Raw genomic sequence first — 19,662 nt, forward strand, 5'->3', positions numbered from 1 at the left:
AGTGCTTGAGATGTTCCTCATTACTGTTATTTATTTCGCTATCTCTATTCTTCATTGACCTGCCTGGTGCTTTCCTGGTGCATTCAATCATTACTAAACTGGATAAGAGTTGATAAAAATGGCAAAGGCCCGGATGGGGAGGGGGAAGGGATGGGTAAGGACAAAAGAAAGGTGCCAAAGTGGTTTGACAGGTACTGATATAAAGTGTATGTTATGTTATGTTATCTGGGATTTCCATACAATGTAGGCGGAGGGGTGGCTGATGGCTTGGAGTGGAGAGGCTCTCGGAGGTAGCAGCTGCTGGGGAGGAGCAGGACTCAGGACTAGGAGACGGGCGGCCAACAGGCTCCAGGGCCAGGCACACATGTTGCCAATGCTGCCTGCGCAGCCGCGGCATCTCCTGCGGCCCTTTAAATCGGCGGGGCAGGGCTAGGCGTTGCCGGGGGCAGGGAGGAGCAGGAGAGGAGATAGGGGCAGCCAGCAGGCTCTGGGGCTCATTGGTGCTACCAGCTGGCTGCATGCAGCCACAGCGTTTCCCAGCATTTCCTGGGCCGCGGCTTTAAATCGGCAGGGCGGGGCTAGGCATTGCCAGGGGTGGCACCAGCTACTTACCTGAAATGCCGCCCCTGGCAAAGTGCCGTCCCAAGCACCTGCCTGATTTGCTGGTGCCAACAGCCGGCCCTGTGTGCTACCATCTATATGTTTCGTTAGTCTTTTAGGTGCTCCTAGACTATTTGTTGGTTTTTAAAGTTTGTCCAGTTACAGACTAACTTGGCTACCCCTCTGACACACGTTTAAAAAGTTGACAGAGAGCTTACCTGCGGGCCCTGCTTCTTTTTTTTTAATAATAAATCATCATAAATGTTCAAGAAGAAATGTCAGAACACATCATTATAAAGGGTGATTGTGCATTTCCACAGAGATGCCCTGCTGCACATTGGCCTTTTGTGTGACTGCTCCAGCTGCTGGAGCAGCGTTTTCTCTGCAGGAGATACAGCATGGCACTGACATCGCCTTTTTTTCTCGCTCATCTTTCACTAAGGAAGACTAAGGTCTGTCACCTGTCAACACCGTCTTTATTATTCTGGAGCAGCGTTGCACAAAACCCATCCTTTATTGCTTCTTTGTACAGGAGTATTGTTGCCCGTCCTCTGTGGCCAGAGGATGTGGGAACTTCCATTGGCTTTTGCTAACCACCTCTTCCCCTGTTTTATTTAAATGCATCTATCCTTTTGAGACTAGACCCAGGGAATTTCTACCTAAGCTGCTCTCTCTAAATACAAAGCTATATACAGTCTTTCTAATCTATATATGCCCCGCAAATAATCACACCACCCCAGATCTAATGTGGAGTTCTGTGATGTAAAGGCAGGAACTCTACCATATACATAAGTCTCTTGCACCCTAGAAAAATAGCACCTGAGCTTACAAATGGTGTGGATGTAATTAAAAAGCAATTTAGCCCCAGACAGTGTTTCCTGGGGTAACTATTCGCTCATTCAAAGATGTATGGCACAAACACTGTATTACATTCTAACCTCATTTTAGCAGGTCAACAAAGTCTTGTCATCTCATAGAGGAGTTTGTGAGGCAGCTTCTCTGGTATGTTGGTACAAGAAAGCTGACTTCCTTCTGTTTTCAGCAGGAAAAGGTAGCAGCTGACTACTAAATTGCTTGTAAAGTTGGCTAACCCATTTTTGGAATTACAGTGCAGTTCATTTAGCAAGACGGCTAATAGTTCATCTGCTCTTTGGGGATGGCCTCAAATAGTTTTAGGGGCACTGAATTTGAATCCAGTATTTAGGTTTCTTTGTGGAATGAGCAAATCTTGATGAATTTAGATGCTAAATGGAAAGTAAGAGTTACACGGGGTCTCTTCGTTTCTGACAGGTGGGTTGTTCATTCTGGGCTTTGAGCCAAGAACTGTTTTCATCAAATGTTAATAAAAATGGCAAATATCCTACTAATTATTACATTTATACCTATCTGAGGAGTAATTTAGCCCCATCCCTGTGTGAATTTTGACATTGTTCTTAAAATTATAAAGATTGAGCAGATAAAAAGAGAACTGAGAATAACAACAAGTAAGGATAGTCATCCTCTTCTCTTTTCATTATCCAAGAATTAAACACTTAAATATTAAACTCTCTTTCTTCCTCCTTCAGGGACCTATGTGATGAGAAAAATAAGTCCATAAATAAAGGAAATCAGGAAGTCATTAGAACATAAAAAATATAATACAATTACTCACCTGCACAGTTAAGAAATTGTTGGGACCACATTTTTTCATACCTTTCTGTCTGCATCCTATGTGTATGCAGTTCCCATGAATGCATAAACAGCCATTTTGATTATGAACTGCCAGTGCGATCCCAGGCAGAGCCACTCATAAGGTGAGGAAAATCAGAAGTATTATAAATCTTCCCATACAGCAGTAGCATTTTCAGACATCTCTTTCATCCATTGATTATGAAACATTTGTAGCAAGGTGATGGTCCTCATAACATGACACACTTGGGTGCTCTGTTTTCACACCTAATGGATCTCAGGGAATTGTCCATAATAATCTGTATTTGACCACTGATACGTGCTAAAAGGTGTAAATCTCTGTTTAAATACCTTGATACCAAATTGAGCACACTGGATTCTGGGTGTTCTATTAAAAGCCAACATTATAAAACTGTGTTCTGAATGCTTGTGTTGCATGATATGTCCACAGATCGCTATTGAGAAAGCTATTGAATTATTTGGGTTTTATGCAGTTGGTTTGGTGACAGAAAATTGCTCTGTATAAAATAACAAAAACTAAAACATATGTCAGCCTGAACACAAGACTGCTTTGTCCCTGGCTCCTTCCACATGAATATATTTCTGAAGAATTTCTCTGTTGTACTGTCTGCCCGGTTAGTGAAGCAGAAACTTCGCAACTGAAACTATTATTCCTCAAGAATGTGTCTTGCCCTGGGCCACAGCGTTATCGGTATACGTGCCTGATACTTACTTTTCAGTGCCAGTAAATAAATCTCCACATTGCTTGACCCTTCACGCTGCTGCCTCCCCCAAGTTTAAGATAAAAATGCTGCTCTGGATAGAATCAACCAATTAGGCTCAAGTCTTCCTTTGCAAGGTCTGAATCTGAATCCAGTGGTCTGCAAGTCTCTGAATGCAATTAAAGCTCAGATTTCAAAGATGCATGCCTAGGAGCTTTTGGATTTGATTTAGAGATAAGCCACTCCAGTTATGTTGATCAAGGAAGCGTCTTTATGGGCATTTTCTTCAAATAAAACCAGTCCAAAATTTATAGGTTCCCTCTAAAGGCATGTAAGCTAATCCTGATAGCCTAAAGCTCTTCTTTTACTCTTTCATAAAGGGGTTTGTCCTCTTCTCAATGTCACAAGTCCCTAACTAGACTTCAGATCATTTGAAAAATGTTGACGGTCCCTTATTTGAAAGGGGCCTTGTCTGATACCCCAAACCCCAGTGATCATCTTGGGTTTTTTGTGGGTTTTGGAGGCTTGAATTTATAAGATCCTTTCTTCTTCCAGCAAAGCAGTGAAAATATATCCAAAAGAAAGAGGTGCTTGCTAACCTTTCAGACTTTCCCAGCCAGACGTCACTTAGGGTATGTCTACACTACAAAGTTAATTCGAACTAACGGCTGTGAGTTCGAATTAACTTTGATAGGTGCTACACTAGCGCTCCGCTAGTTCAAACTTAATTCGAACTAGCGGAGCGCTTAGTTCGAACTAGGTAAACCTCATTCTACGAGGACTAAGCCTAGTTCAAACTTACTAGTTAGAATTAAGGGGTGTGTAGCCCCTTAATTCGAACTAGTGGGAGGCTAGCCCTCCCCAGATTTCCCTGGTGGCCACTCTGGCCAACACCAGGGAAACTCGTATACCCCTCTCCTAGCCCCGGACCCCTTAAAGGGGCACGGGCTGGCTACAGTGCCCGTGCCAGGTGCAAGTCTGCCAGCACCCAGCTAGCAGATCCTGCACCTGGCACGGCTCGAGCCAGCCACCCAATGCCCCCCAGCCCTCCCCCTCTTCCCGGGACCAGGCTGGCGGCTCCCGGGAGCTTGTCCGGGACCGCAAGAGGCGGGCACCTTCCTGGGCTAGTGCGGACATCGTGGACCTCGTCCACGACCTCCGCACTAGGCACAGGAAAGTGGCCGTCTAGGGCAGGAGAGCTGCCAGCCTGGCCACCCAGGAGCAGGTTTGCATGAAAATCAAGGTGGTCCACTGAGACCCCCAACCCTGAGCCCTGAGCATACAATGGCCGTCCTGGGTCAGACCAAAGGTCCATCTAGCCCAGTAGCCTGTCTGCCGACAGCGGCCGACCCTAGGGACCCTGGAGGGGATGGACCGAAGACAGTGACCAAGCCATTTGTCTCATGCCATCCCTCTCCAGGCTTCCACAAACTTTGGGCAGGGACACCACTCCTACCCCCTGGCTAATAGCACTCCATGGACCCAACCTCCATGACTTTATCTCACTTTTCTTTAAACTCTGTTCTAGTTCTAGCCTTGACAGCCTCCTGCAGCAAGGAGTTCCACAGGTTGACTCTTTGCTTTGTGAAGAACAACTTTCTGTTTGAAGCCTGCTACCCATTCCTTTCATTTGGTGTCCTCTAGTCCTTCTATTATGGGAACTAATGAAGAACTTTTCTGTATGCACCCTCTCCACACCACTCATGCTTTTATAGACCTCTATCATATCCCCCCTCAGTCTCCTCTTTTCTAAACTGAAAAGTCCCAGTCTCTTTAGCCTCTCTTCATATGGGACCTGTTCCAAACCTCTGATCATTTTTGTTGCCCTCCCCTCTCCCACCCTCTCTCTTCCCCTCTCCCACCTCCTTTTCCCAGTCTCCCTGAGTTTTGTTCAATAAAGAGAGATTCTATTTTTGACCACACATTTTCTTTATTTTGTACATCAGGAAGGGGGGCTAGGGATGGGTAAGTGGAAGGAGGTGAGGGAGGAATGGGGTACGAGCCCCTGATGGGGAGGACTGGGCTGGCTCTGAGGGCTTCTGGGGGTGGAAGCTCTCCTGCAGCCCCCCAGTTACTCCCTCTCCCCAGAAGGCAGCCTGCGGCAAGTGCAGCCGGTCTGATGGCCGAGTGCTGTGATGTGCTGAGTGTGGGCACTCAGGGCACTCCAAACCAGCACTGCTTTGCAAGCGGGGCACCCCTGAGAACTGTCTGTCCGGGGTGGGGGTCGGGTCCCTTTAACCACAGCCCTCGGCTAGCCTGAGGCAGCAGCTCCACGCTCTAAGTCCTCCTCTGATGCCCTGCTGGCACTGCTTCCGGCCATCCTTAACCCCGGTTCAGGGTCCACTTAATGTGGACATGCTAGTTCGAATTAGCAAAACGCTAATTCGAACTAGTTTTTTAGTCTGGATCCGTTAGTTCGAATTAGCTTAGTTCGAATTAACTAATTAGAACTAAGTTAGTTTGAATTAGTGCTGTAGTGTAGACATACCCTAACTGTGAGGCAATTTGATGGGTGCCTCACAGGCAGGCATAAAACCAAACCTAGACTTGTAACTTTTAGAGTTGGTTAAAAATTTTCTAACAATGATTTTCTGTTGGAAAAGGTTGATCACAAAATTGAAACGTGTTGCAGGAAAATATCCATTGTGCTGCAATATTTGACAGGAAATACTCTGACATTTTGATTCTTATATGACTAATGTTTTGTTTTGACTGTTACAGTCTATTATATGGTGTAGTATGTAATATAGCGAGGCTGAAGGGAAATATATTTGAAATATTTTGTTTCGTGAAACATTCTGTGAGTTTGACTTTATCCCAATTTGGGGCAAAAATTCTGCTTTTTGACCAGCTTGAGTAACTTTCAAGGTAGACTTTCCAATGGAAATTGAATTCTTTTCTTTCCGTGGGAATTGCTTTTCAGTTCTTAGTGGTGCAGACCTTGTTTTTGTACTTGCCAGCACCTGACACGGTCATGATGAGGCTGTAAAAGATATGCCCCTTTACAACATTAATTGGTTGCGTGGAAATAATTCATTTTATCAACAGAGGTAGGCATCCCACAAAAGCACATGTTAATCATCCCATTGTGATGGCGTAGCCACTTTGCTTGCTCTCTTTCTCCACTTTCCCGCTTCTTTCTAAGCTCAGTTTATTTTATGCTGCAGCTGTATTTGTAGCCTAAGTCCTTGAGTGGCTGCAGGGATAAGACCTTTACCTAGGAAGCACAAGCTGGTGGGGTCAAGTACTTGCTCCTAGAAGCAGCAGAACTGCCAAGGCTGCCTGCTTCAGAACTAGAGCCAGCTGTCACATGGGGAAGGCAGAATAAGGGACACTCTGAAAGTAGAGAGGTGGGGTGGATTTTGGAGTGGCTGAGGGGAGAGGGCATTCACCTGGGGAGTACTGGGTGGTGAACCCAAGACCCCCCCCCCCCAGGAACATCAGGACATCTCCTGTTACTTTACACATTTCCCACTGCAATCCATCTAGTAATCACAAATTGAATACGCTGTCTCTGTACTTTGTACACAGAATACAATAATTATTTCTAACACTGCTAATTATTTCCAACCCTCCACACTGCCCAAATCATGAGCACAGGGTTGGAACCTAAGGCCTGCTCAAGCCAAGGACAAAACTCTCTCTGGTTTCAGTGGGAGCAGGATTGGGTCCTGGTGTAGTCCCGTTCCTTGGCCTAGTGTTGGCTGCGGCTACCCCAGCTCCGTGTTCTAGTCATAGTTCAACTATTAAAAGTGCTGTTGCAATAGGAGCATGAGGGAGAAGGGCGTGGAAGCACCATTGGAAAGAGCAAAGGAAGTTAAAATTGCCAGAAAAAACAAACCATTTTTTTTAAAGTAACTTTAATGAACTGACATAAACTTAAAAGCTGGGAAAAGCTGGGAAAAGCTGGGAAAAGCTGGGTTTTGGCTGGGTCCCCTCCCCCAACCGCTCCACATTGCGGCTACAGAAGGTCCAGAGCAATCTCTACAGAGGGGCTTTTCGGCGTAGCAGATGATAAATGGAGTGATCTTATCAAGCGCGCTGTGTGCACTGAACCGGGGGGGGGAAGCCTCGAGTTCCAGCAGGAGTGTGTTTCCTTGGTTTTGTGGGCTTACGCCAGATCTCACATGTTAATTTAAAATAGCTCCTTGTGGTTTCATCGTTCTCCATTTGTGGTATGGTTATCTGAGGAACTGAAATCTGTTCGTTCAGGCGGACGTGGAGTCGGAAAAGGGAGGCTGCCCCAAAGATACTGGGCTTCACATGGGGCCACCTTTCAGAGGATGTATGAAACTGACAGTCTGATCAGTCGTGGCCATAAAACTCCAGTGGTTTTTTCCCCTTCTCGGGCAGAGGTACTTATCCTGTGATCTCCTGGCAGATTCTAGCTCAGATCATTACATTTTGCTTGCCTATATTTCTTCTGGTTGTTTCAGGTGAATGTTATTCTTCGTTTCCGCCTCCTAAAATAAACCCGCGTGTCTTGTAATCGGCACAGAGAGGGCTGCCGTAATAGACAAAGTGATCTCTGTATCTTTTGGGAGATGCTAATGTAACAAGCTGGAGTGTGTCTGCCTTTTGGAGCAGATCAGAATCAGGTCCTGGGCTTCAAACTGAATCTGGTGCGTTGCAAGACGTCGCCACTCTGGAGTGCCACTCTAACTCCCGTTGAAGTGCAAGGGACAAGAGGCAACACAGCTGCTCGCAGGAGCAGACCTTGTCTCCAGCATGACAGAGGAGTTGAGGATGCTATATCTGAACCTCGATTAGGTTCAGGCTTTGAGTTCAAGGTTGAACAGTAAACAAGGTCTAGTTCAATGCAAAAGAATTCAGCTGTGCACAAATCTTGTTGGTAGGTGCCTGAAAATAGAATTAAAAGCAGACCACAGGAATGAAATCTCTCAAGCAAAGACCATCTAAGGCAGTGGTCCCCGACGCGGTGCCCACGGGCGCCATGGCACCCACCGGGGCACTTATGTGCGCCCGCCAGGTGCCGGCTCTAGGCACCAGCAAACGAAGCACATGCTTGGTGTGCCACATTGCCAGGGGCAGCATTCCGGCCGCCCCTGAGAGACACTGGCTGGAGAACTCCTGAATTCCTAACCCTTACTGCCTGACGCAGGCCTCCTTGTGCCCGCCCAAGGTAACGGGCGGGGCAGTGGAGCAAGTGATGGGCCAGCAGTGAGCCACCCTTGGCAGGCTGGGTGCATGGGGCAGGTTGCACTTGCAGCCCTGCCGTGATTGGCTGAGGTGCCATGACATCCTGGTTCCGGGGCTGCCTTCCTCCGGCACCAGGGAGAAAAGTGCGCCCTCTAGTGAGCGCGAGAGGGCGTCGCCGCGGGGCGGCCCTGGCAGGAGCGCTGGCCACTCGCCGCTCCAGTCGCCGTCCCGGTGCAGCTTCTGGTGCCCAGCACCCAGCAGCAGCGGAGCGGGAAATGCCCAATGGAGCCTCCCATCCATGAAACAGACTCCGGCACCTTGGGATAGTTTGCGCTCCTCTGACTGGCACCAGCCAGCTCAGCCCGAGGTGCAGGGGGGCGCAGCAGCCTAATCTGGTTGGTCTGGCGGTGAGGAACTGCTGGAGGGGGCCTCGCCTGCCCTGGCTCAGAGATTTGGGGGGAGAGGTGTCCCTGGCCTTGCCCTTTATGTTTCCTGGCTGTGTCCACATACATCCCCAGGGGGACCTGTGCCACTTTCACCCCTTCCTCAGGGTGCTCTGAAGTTTCTGCACGTGCTGGGAAGAGGGGACACGAGGGTTTGGTGGGGAGCGGGAAAGGAGACGGAGTCCAGTCAGTGGGGGGAAGTGGGAGGGCGGTGCGGACTAGGTCCGTTGGGGAGGGAAGGGGAGAGGAGTGATCAGGTTTGGCTGGGAGGGAAGAGAGGGCGCAGGGTGGATCACGTGGAGCATAGAAGAGGGGGCAGGCTGCGCCAGTCACTGAGGGTTAGAGTTTGCCAGGGAGGGGAGAGGAGGTGGAAACTGAGTTTGGTGAGTCGGGGTCGGGGGGGTCGGGATGTGTGTGGAGGGAAGACAAGACGTAGGCTGGATTTGGCTGGAGGGCATGGTAGGAGTCAAAGAGCTGCAAGGTAAAAGGGGTGTTTTCCTCCTCAGTGCCTGTCCTGCAGTAGTGTGCAAGGTGGGGGAGGGGAGCAGTGCGTGGACAAACATTTTTTTGCTTGGGACAGTAAAAAACCTAGAGCCGGCCCTGCTCGTAACGCACGTGTGGCCCCACCCCCAGACGTGCGGCATACACATGGCCCCGCCCTCGGATGCATGGCCCCGCCCCCAGGTGCCCGGCGCACGCACAGCTCCACCCCCAGGCACCCGGCAAAAGGTTGGGGACCACTGATCTAAGGGCTTGGGTAGATGGGGAGCTTCCCTGGAATAGCTATTGCAGAATAGCTTCCCATAGGCCCGGTCTGCACTAAAGGGGAAAGTCGACTTAAGATACGCAGCTCCAGCTACATTAATTACATAGCTGGAGTCAAAGTATCTTAAATCGGATTTTGGCGCCATCCACACAGTGGGAGGTTGATGGGAGCACGTGCTCCTGTTGACTTCCCTTACTCCTCGTGAGGCACAGGACTACCGGCACCGCCAGGAGCACCCTCTCAGTTCAAGTTAGCAGGTCTTCACTTGACCCGCTAATTCGAACCCCGGGAGATCGACTGTGGCAGCATCGATCTTCTCCGTAGTGCAGATAAGCCCATAGACACCCTCTTATTCTAGAATAAGTATGCCCATGCAGGGAGTTATTCAGAGAGTACTTTAAATTCACGTCCTGCCTTAATTCAGAATAGTCTCCCTGGGCAGACAAGCCCTAAGTACTTCTTCTTGACTGATGCTGCTGCAGTCTATTGTGAGCAATCGAAGGACTGAAGTGGCAGAATCCCAGTGGTCTTTTTACAAATGATGTACTGCGCAGTTTTCAGAAAGGCCATTTTGGTCTTCCATCCCTGAGATACCTTCCCTTCATCATTTAGACTGTCTGAATAAGTGAAAGCCCATGACGGATCATAGACTCAGAATGGCTGTTTCTAAATTGATTTGTCTATCTCGAGCGAAATCTTAATGTAACATTATTGCTAAACCAGTGGAATGTTCCTCTTAATGAACAGGCTTCCGTGTGAGTCGATGAGAGTGAGCTGTACAGTAGCACTGATAGTCAGACTTTATCTGTGAGCTAAAAATATGCAGACCAGAATTGATATTGCTGATAGCAAGATCAGTGGGGATTCTGCTATCTTGTAATGCCGCCCACATCTGTGCTCTTAGAATAAGCAAACCAAAAGGGTTGTGGGGTTCCATTTTGATACACATACAGAAGTTGCTCTAGGCAACATCTACACTACAGCTCAGAATAATGCTCTCAGATCGACCCATTGGTGGTTGATTTAGCAGGTCTAGTGAAGACCTGCTGAATCGACCACAGATCCCTCTCTCATCAACCCTGTTACTTTATCGCAGATGAGAAGAGTAAGAGAAGTCGACAGAAGAGTTTCTCTCATCAACCTCCCCACACACTGCCACGTAGACCCCATGATAACTTGGCTTAAGATACATTGATTCTAGTTACATTATTCCCATAGGTGAAGTTGCATAGCTTAAGTCAACTTTCTGCAATAGTGTAAACATAGCCCTAGAAAGAAGCCTAACTATCATGGAGAACAGGCTTTTTCTTGGGATGTTTCTCCCTGGAGCAGTATAACTCAAACCAGGAAATGGAGAAGTGCATCCTTAATCAAAAGCTTTGGTCTAAGCTTTTCATAACTCAAACATTGGTCTTCATTCTGATGAATAATGTGTATGTGCTGCATTGTGCTTATTTGCTATACAAGGTCAGACCAGCTCGGTACTTTGTTAGACTTCTCCCTGGACTAGAGCTATATGCCACAGGAAGTGGTTTGGGTAATTTCAGTAGCTTGCATTCCTTTTTGTCGGCCTGATTCTACTTCCCTTTCCAATATTGCATGATCCCATTGATTTCACTGATCACGGAGTCGTGTACTATTCAGTGTGGAAGAAGACTGGCAGAATCTTGCCTCGGGCTTCACAGAACCCATGCTCTGGCGTGGTATTAGGTGGTTACTACAATGCTGGAGATGCTTGTGATCAGTATGGGTCCTAAAACCTCTATGTCCTGGCCAAGTTTCAACACAAGCGATTGCATTCTGTCCTCTTAGATTTCTCTGCTATTTTAGCTGGCTGTGGGCTCCTTCCTCACTTCCTGTCCTGTATGCTACATAACGTTGCGGTGCATGCTTAAACAGCGGCCACTTCCCACCCCGAGATTTTGCTGCATTTCAGTAGCACATGAAATGATCCTTCACAGGGGTCTTGGAAGGGATCAAAAACATTTGTAATTGTAATGCACTTTGAGATCCTTAGATGAAAGGCACTATGACGTTGGTACGTACTCTTCTTCAAAGCAGTGCACCTACCTAAGCTGTGCAGGAAAGGTCTTCCTATTCAGTTCCCCAAACAACCTCTTGTATCAATATTGGGACAGAAAGCTGGGTGTCAGAAGCTTCAAGTAGCAAGATCAATGTTTAGTTCTCCTTTTGCTGACTCCAGGGCACACGGTCCTTTAATGATAGGCGAGCATATGGGATTTTAACTGGCCCAAAGGCTTTCAGGAAGGTATTTATAGAGGCTGAACTCTTTGAGCATGAATGTTTGTTTCCAAGGAGCTGTCGGCATTCTGGCTGTATTGCTAATAAAGGTTTATATGTGTAGAATTTAGAAGGGACACCTAGACTAACATTTTCCCAATAAGAAAAATCCCATGAAAAGTTTACAGACTCTCACTAATGTGCTCCGTCTCCCAGCTTCAGTGAACCCCTTTGGATTAAAACCAAGTGGTACTCAGAACCTGGATTTATGGTGCATCAGAGCATTGTGAAAAACCTTTACAGGGTCGCTGCCTGCTGTACAACCTGCTTCGCTAGGTCTGGAGATGGAACCCAACAGCAGGTTCAGACAAATTCAAATCTCCTGAAGTGCTGGAGCATGGCGGGAGGGGGGGAGTAGCAGCCCTTTTAAGTGTGACGTATCCTACTGATCCTGCAGAAGGGACATCTAGTATCTACTCGTGGAAACACACGTCTATTTCACTCCTAATTCATGATACTAAAACTTCAATTCCTACATCTGCATTAACCGTATTAATAACTAGCACTTACATACTGCCTTTCAGCCATAGATCTCCAAACACTTTACAAAGGAGAGCTGGAGCTATTATCCCCACTTCTCAGATGAAGAAACCAGGGCGCAGAATGGTTAAGTGGTTTGTCCAAGGTCGCTCAGCAAATTGATGGCAAAGCTGGGAAGGGAACATGACGGACTGCTTGCCTGATACACTGTCCAGTGTCATCTTAACAATGCCATTGCTCCTCTGTGTGTGTGTGTGTGTGAGAGAGAGAGAGAGAAGAGGGAAAACCATGCAAAAGTTATCTTCCAGGCTGGCTCAGACGTAAAATCTGAAATGGTGATGTGATGCACAGGTAATAAATATCCATTCTGCCCCCAGCTTGGAGAAACTTCAATATTTCCATTGGGTTCTGCCCCTTCTCTTTTATGCCAAAGCTATTTTAAAAGAAGTAGTATGCACCTGTCCTAGTCAGCCCCTGAGGTTACAAACATCAGCCTCACCAAATGCACCATTTGGTACACCCCATGTAAGTTCAAGTGCTTATGATGTTAACAACCGAACAGTTTTGGGTAAGTGAATGGAAGATGCAACTGACATATAGCAATTTGACTAAACAACCTTTTCTCATGTGAGCAGCATTGTAAGCTTTGATTAATTGTTCCTATAGTAAAGTGTTGAACCTTTTATTTTTAGTTCAAGGAAAAAAACTTTTTGTATAATTGACATTGCTCCCCCCTTTTTTTTAAATTTTCCATGTAACACAGACCAGGGCATGGGTAATATAATATAAGTTTAGGTCCCGCTTCTAGATGTCTTCTTACAATGATGCCATAGCTATCTATGATGGCAGAGCAAACTGTATTTAGTACCATAAGAACGGCCATGCTGGGTCAGACCAAAGGTCTATCTAGCCCAGTGTCCTGGCTGCTAACAGTGGCTAATGCAAGGTGCCCCAGAGGGAGTGAACAGAACAGGTCACCATTATGTGATAACTCTCCGGTCATCCATTTCCAGCTGCTGACAGAGGCTAGGGACAACATTCCTACCCATTCTGGCTAATAGCCATTGATGGACCTAATCTCCATGAATCTATCTAGTTCTTTTTGAACCCTGTTAAATTCCTGGTCTTCACAACATCCTCTGGCAAGGAGTTCCACAGGTTGACTGTGCGCTGAGTGAAGAAAAACTTCCGTTTGTTTGTTTTCAACCTGATACCTATTAATTTCATTCGGTGACCCCCTAATTCTTATATTATGGGAACAAGTAAATAATTTTTCCTTTTCACTTTTTCTACATCAGTCACGATTTTATAGACCTCTATTCTATCCCCCCTTAGGCTCCTCTTTTCTAAGATGAAAAGTCCCAGTCTCTTTTTTATCTCTCATTATATGGGACCCGTTCCATACCCCTAATCATTTTTGTTGCCCTTTTCTGAACCTTTTCCAATGCCAATAGATCTTTTTTGAGATAAGGCAACCACATCTGTACGCAGCATTCAAGATATGGGCATAACATGGTTTTATATAGAGGCAATAAGATATTCTCCGTCTTATTCTCTTTTCCTTTTTCAATGATTCCTAACATGGTTTGCTTTTTTGACTGCCGCTGCACACTGAGTGGATGTTTCCAGAGAACTCTCCACAATGACTCCAAGATCTCTCTCTCGAGTAGTTGTAGCTAAGTTAGTCCCCATTATTATACCACCTCATCCATTTGTCCAACAATGCAGAGGGGGACTGCTGGTAAAATATGGGCGGGTATTCAGCAAGGGAACAGGCAGGTCTGTTTTCTTCCCCAAGTTTAAATAAACGAACAATGTCCACACGTGCTAACGGAAGGAATGATTTTACTGCGAATCAGCAGTCCCTTGCCTGCACTTATTGGAAACGCACCCGAGGGGATTTTTCTGTGCCACAGGTGATGTCAGCCCTGTGAACTGCAGAGCCATCTGGTCTCCAGCCACCATAGCACCTATGCATATGCTCAGCTTCAGGCACTTGCATAGCCCTGTGGAAATCCAGGGGCCTATGTGCGCTGGTGAGCATGCCCGCCAGTGATTTACTGGGTAAGGGCCCGAGCGCTCAGCAACACACAAGCTCAGGACCAAGCTGCCACAAGCCCCTTGGAAAATCTCTTTCATACCTCATAAGTACTGAACAGTGCTGGCTGCCACATACAGGGTGAAATCTTGCCCCATTGAAGTCAACGGCAAAACTCTCATTGACTTCCAAGTGGCCAGAGTTTTACCATTGCGTATAAAAAGATTGGAAGATTTAGCTGGCATTGCTCGGGTCCTTCAGGACAGGGGGTTGAGGGTGTGGGGGTGCAGGATTCAGGGCAAGGGTTTGGGGTCTCTGGGTAGAGATGGAGGTGCAGGAGTCAGGGCAGGGGGCTGGGAGGCATGGGGGGCTCAGCGCAGGGAAGGGGAGTGCAGGAGTCAGGGCAGGGGGCCGGGAGGCATGGGGGGCTCAGGGCAGGGAAGGGGAGTGCAGGAGTCAGGGCAGGGGGCCGGGAGGCATGGGGGGCTCAGGGCAGGGAAGGGGAGTGCAGGAGTCAGAGTGGGGGAGACTCAAGGCAGGAAGTGTGAAGTGTGAAGAGGCTCAGAGCAGGGGGTGCTGGATTCAGAGAAGGAGGGGCTCAGGCCTGGGTGGTGGGAGGTTGGGGGCAGACTTACCAGGGCTGCTTGTGTCAGCGAGGGTGGCACTTCTCCAACATTGGCTCCTCCTGGGGCAGGGGGAAACCCTGGGGCTCTGCTGGCTCCTGGACGTGGCTCCTCCTGGGGAAGCTGTCCAGCTCCCCTGACTGGCCTGCCTGCCTGGCTTCCCCTGTGGCTCCTCATGGATGGGAGGACGGGGCTACCCAGCTGGCCAGTGGCTCCTTGTGGGTGAGGGCTGGACTTCCTGGCTCCCCCCGGTGAGCTGGCTTGCCTGCCTGTCTCCCCCTTGCCCCGGTGACTCCTCGTGGGTGGTTGGGGCTGGGCTGCTTCAAAGTGACTGAACAGAAAAGGCAATCATCAAATGACCCAACCCTGTCACAATATCATGGGGTGGGAAGAGATCTCAGGAGTCATCAAGTCAAACTACCTACTAAAAGCAGGACCAACCCCAGCTAAATTACCCCAGCCAGGGCTTTGCCAAGCCAGGACTTAAAAACCTCCAGGGATGGAGATTCCACCCTTTCCCTAGGTAACCCATCCCAGCGCTTCACCACCCTCCTAGGGAAAGAGTTTTCCCTAATATCCACCCTAGACCTCCCCCACTGTAACTTGAGACCATTGCTCTTCATTCTCTCATCTGCTACCACTGAGAACAGCCTCTCTGCAGCCTCTTTGGAACCCTCCTTCACTCCTCAATCTTTTCTTCTGTAGACTAAATAAGCCTGAATCCCTCAGCCTCTCCTCGTAAGTCATGTGCTGCAGCCCCATAATCATTTCTGTTGCCCTCTGCTGGACTTTTTCCAATGTGTCCTCATCCTTTCTGTAATGGGGGCCCCAGAATTGGATGCAATTATCCAGATGTGGCCTCACCAGTGCCTAATAAAGGGGAATAATCACAGTGCTCCTCCTGATGCACCCCAATATGTCGTTAGCCTTCTTGGTTACAAGGGCACACTGTTGACTCATAACCAGGGTCTCATCCACTGTAATCCCCAGGTCCTTTTCTGCTGAACTGCTACTTAGCCAGTCGGTCCCCAGCCTGTAACAATGCTTGGGATTCTTCCATCCCAAGGGCAGGACGCTGCACTTGTCCTTGTTGAACCTCATCAGATTTCTTTTGGCCCAATCCTCCAATTTGTCTAGGTCACTTTGGACCCTACTCGTACCCTCCAATGTATCTACCTCTCCCCCTAGCTTAGTGTCACCTGCGAACTTGCTGAGGGTGCTATCTATCCCCTCATCCAAGTCATTAATAAAGAGGTTGAAAAACACTAGCCCCAGAACCGACCCTTGTGGCACCCTGCTTGAAACCGACCACCAACCAGACATCGAGCCATGGATCACTGCTCTTTGAGTCCAACAATCTAGCCACTGTTCTGTCTACTTTATGCTACGTCTAGACTGCAAGCCTCTTTCGAAAGAGGCTTTTTAGAAAGATACGTTCGAAAAAGCCTCTTTCAAAAAAGAGTGTCTATGATACAACCAGTACTTTCGAACAAGCAAGCCGCATTTTCGAAAGAGAGCACCCAGGCAGTCTGGATGGTCTCTTTCGAAAAAGCACAGTTTGCATTACATAGCGCGTTTTTTCAAAAGAGCACTTTCGAAAAAAGGTGTTCTTCCTCATAAAACGATATTTTCTGCGGTAGAAAAAACTGCCACGTTCTTTCGATTTACTTCCGAAAGAACACAGCAGCTTTCTAGACACAGGGGAAGTTTTTTTGAAAAAAGGTCACTTTTTTCGAAAAAACCTTGTAGTCTAGACACACCCTTACAGTCCATGTATCCAATCCATTCTTTCTTCACTTGCTGGCAAGAATTCTGTGGGAGACCATAGCAAAAACTTTGCTAAAGTCAAGGTATAATCATGTCCACTGTCTTCCCCATATATACAGAGCCAGTTAACTTGTCATAGAAGGCAATCATGTTGGTCAGGCATGACTTGCCCTTAGTGAATTCATGTTGACTCTTTCTGATCACTTTCCTCTCTTCCAAATGCTTCAAAATGGATTCCTTGAGAATCTCCGCCATGATTTTTCCAGGGACTGAGGTGAGGCTGACCGGCCTGTAATTCCCTGGACTGTCCTTCCCTTTTTAAAAGATGGGCACCACATTTGCCTTTTCCCAATCATCCAGGACCTCCCCCAATCACCAAGTATTTTCAAAGATAATGGCCAATTGCTCTGCAATCACATCAGCCAACTCCCTCAGCATCCTTGGGTGCATTAGATCTGGCCCCATGGATTTGTGTATGTCCAGCTTTTCTAGATAGTTGTTAATCTGTTCTTTCTCCATGGAGGGCTGCCCACCTCCTCCCCGTACTGTGTTGCCCAGTGCAGTGATCTGGGAGCTGACCTTGTCTGTGAAGACAGAGGCAAAGAAAGCATTGAGTATTTCAGTTTTTCCCGCATCACCTGTCACCAGGTTACCTCCCTCATCCAGTAAGGGTTCCACACCTTCCCTGACCACCCTCTTATTGCTAGCATGCCTATAGAAACCTTTCTTGTTTCCCTTCACATTCCTTACTAGCTGCACGTTGGCCTTTGTGATTACACCCTGCATGCTAGAGCAGTATATTTATACTCTTCTCTAGTCATCTGTCCAAGTTTCCACTTCATGTCAGCTTCCTTTTTGTGTGTAAGTTCACAAAAAATGTCATTGTTACGCCAAGCTAGTCACCGACCATACTGGCTTTTCTTACTGCACTTCAGATGGTTTGTTCCTAGGCCTTTGGTATGGCTTCTTTAAAACACTGCTATCTCTCCTGGACTCCTTTACCCTGTGACAGGGCACCCGCCCTGCACTGACTCTTTAAGAGCAAAGCTCAGGCCCAGAGCAGGGCCTGAAAGCAAAGACTCAGCTGAGGCCGTTAGGGCTAATGAGAGCCCAGCTGGGGGCTATAGAAAGAAGAACAGTTTGCTTCGGAGGGGAGAGCAGTGAAGAGCTGACAGCGGAGGAAGCAGGAGGCTCAGTCTTGGGGCGGCCAGGAAGGGCTAGCGGAGTGCCGGCTAAGGTGTTCCCTGGGTGTAGGGCCTGGGGCTTGGAGGGTGGTAGCAATGCAGCCCAGGTACACGGAGCAGCAGAGATACACCCCTTGTCGTTGATGAGTGGCCCGTACAGACTGCAGCTTGCCCTGAGATGAGCTAGATGAAGACAGTCAGTGGGTGACTGAGGCACGGTGGGGAGTACGCACCCTAGCGCCCCCTCATGTTAGCATCTCAGGGGACCCTGGCCATCAGCGTCTGCTTTTCTGAAGTTGAGGGTCTGTCTTTTGCTGCTTCCTTTCTTCCTTTGGCCAGGATCCTGAACTCAAGAACCCTATGTTCACTGCTGCCCAGGCTGCACCCACATCAAGTTTCCCTACTAGTTCCCCCCTGTTTGTGAGCACAGGTCAAGCTGCGCCTGGCTCCTCATTGGTTCCTTCAGCATGTGTTCAGTCCCAGCTTTTGGCAGAGGCCTTGGGGCACCGAGAACATGGGGCAGCATCCCTGGCTAATACCAGTGGATGGACTTATCCAGTGCTTTTTTTTGTTAAAAAAAAAAAAAGGTGCCGGTACTCATTTCTTGAGGAAAGTAAATTTGAAAAATGCCTCTCCCACCCTTCTTCCTTTATCATGTCAATATACACATGCCCATAAGCGAAAAGCAAATTTTTCATCTTGCTGTTCCCGCAGAAGGAGTCAGGCAGGCAGAGGGCTGTACCGGGGGAAAGCAGCGTGGCGTGAGTGCTCCCCAAAAAAGGTGCTGGTACGCTGTACCGGTGCATACCGTCAAAAAAAAAAGCACTGGACTTATCACCCTTGAACTTACCTCATTCTTTTTTGCACTGTGTTTTAGTTTTGGCCTTCACAGTGTCCGCTGGCAATGACTTTCACAGGTTGACTGTGCAAAGTGTGAAGAAGTATTTCCTTATTCTTGTTTTAAACCTGCTACCCATTAATTTCATTGAGTGACCCCTCAATGAATTTCATTTTATTTCTTGGGTTGTGTGAAGGGATAAATGACTTCTTCACTTCCTCACCACCAGTAATAATTTTATAAACTTTTATTGCATCCTCAGTCATCTCCTTTCCAAGTGGAATAGTCCCACTCTTTTTAATCTCTCCTCATATGGAAGCTGTTCCAAAACCCTATCATTTATGTTGCCCATCCTTGTACCTTTTCCATGTCTAATATATCTTCCTTGAGACGGGGCAACCAGACCTGCATGCAGTATTACAGGTGTGGCCGTACCATAAATTTATTTAGTAGCATTATGATATTTCCTGTCTTATTAGCTATCCCTTTCCTAATGGTTCCTAACATTCACATAGGGTTTTTGATGGCTGCGCTGCGTTTTCAGAAAACGATTAAAAATGACTCTAAGATCTATTCCTTGAATGGTAACAACTAATTTAGACCCCATCATTTTTTCTGCATAGTTGGGATCAGGGCTCGACAAACTATAGAATCTACTCGCCCGTGGCAAGTAGATTTCAGCCGCACGCCCCGTTTACCGGCGGCGCGCACATGTGCAATGTGGCTCTTGCTCATGCACAGTGCAAGGCTGGTGAGCGGCTTTCGCCACCGTCTGTCAAGCCCTGGTTGGGATTATATTTTCCAAGGTGCATTACTCTGCATTTCTCAATATTGAATTTCATCTGCTATTTTTTTGCCCGGTCACCCAGTCTTGTGAGATCCCTTTGTAACTCTTTGTGCTCTGCTTTGGACTTAATCATCTTGCGTAAGTGATGATGGACCCATTCTTTGTGTTTTTCAAAAATGTTCATGACATTTTTAATATACAGTTTATTGAAGTTTAATAAAACTGTTATCGAGATGGTTACAGAAATAAGCAACCTCTTCTCCCCAGTTTCCATACAAAATGTAT

Source organism: Pelodiscus sinensis, chromosome 14 (genome assembly GCF_052426305.1).
Source record: "Pelodiscus sinensis isolate ZL-2025 chromosome 14, ASM5242630v1, whole genome shotgun sequence".
Lineage (NCBI taxonomy): Eukaryota > Metazoa > Chordata > Testudines > Trionychidae > Pelodiscus > Pelodiscus sinensis.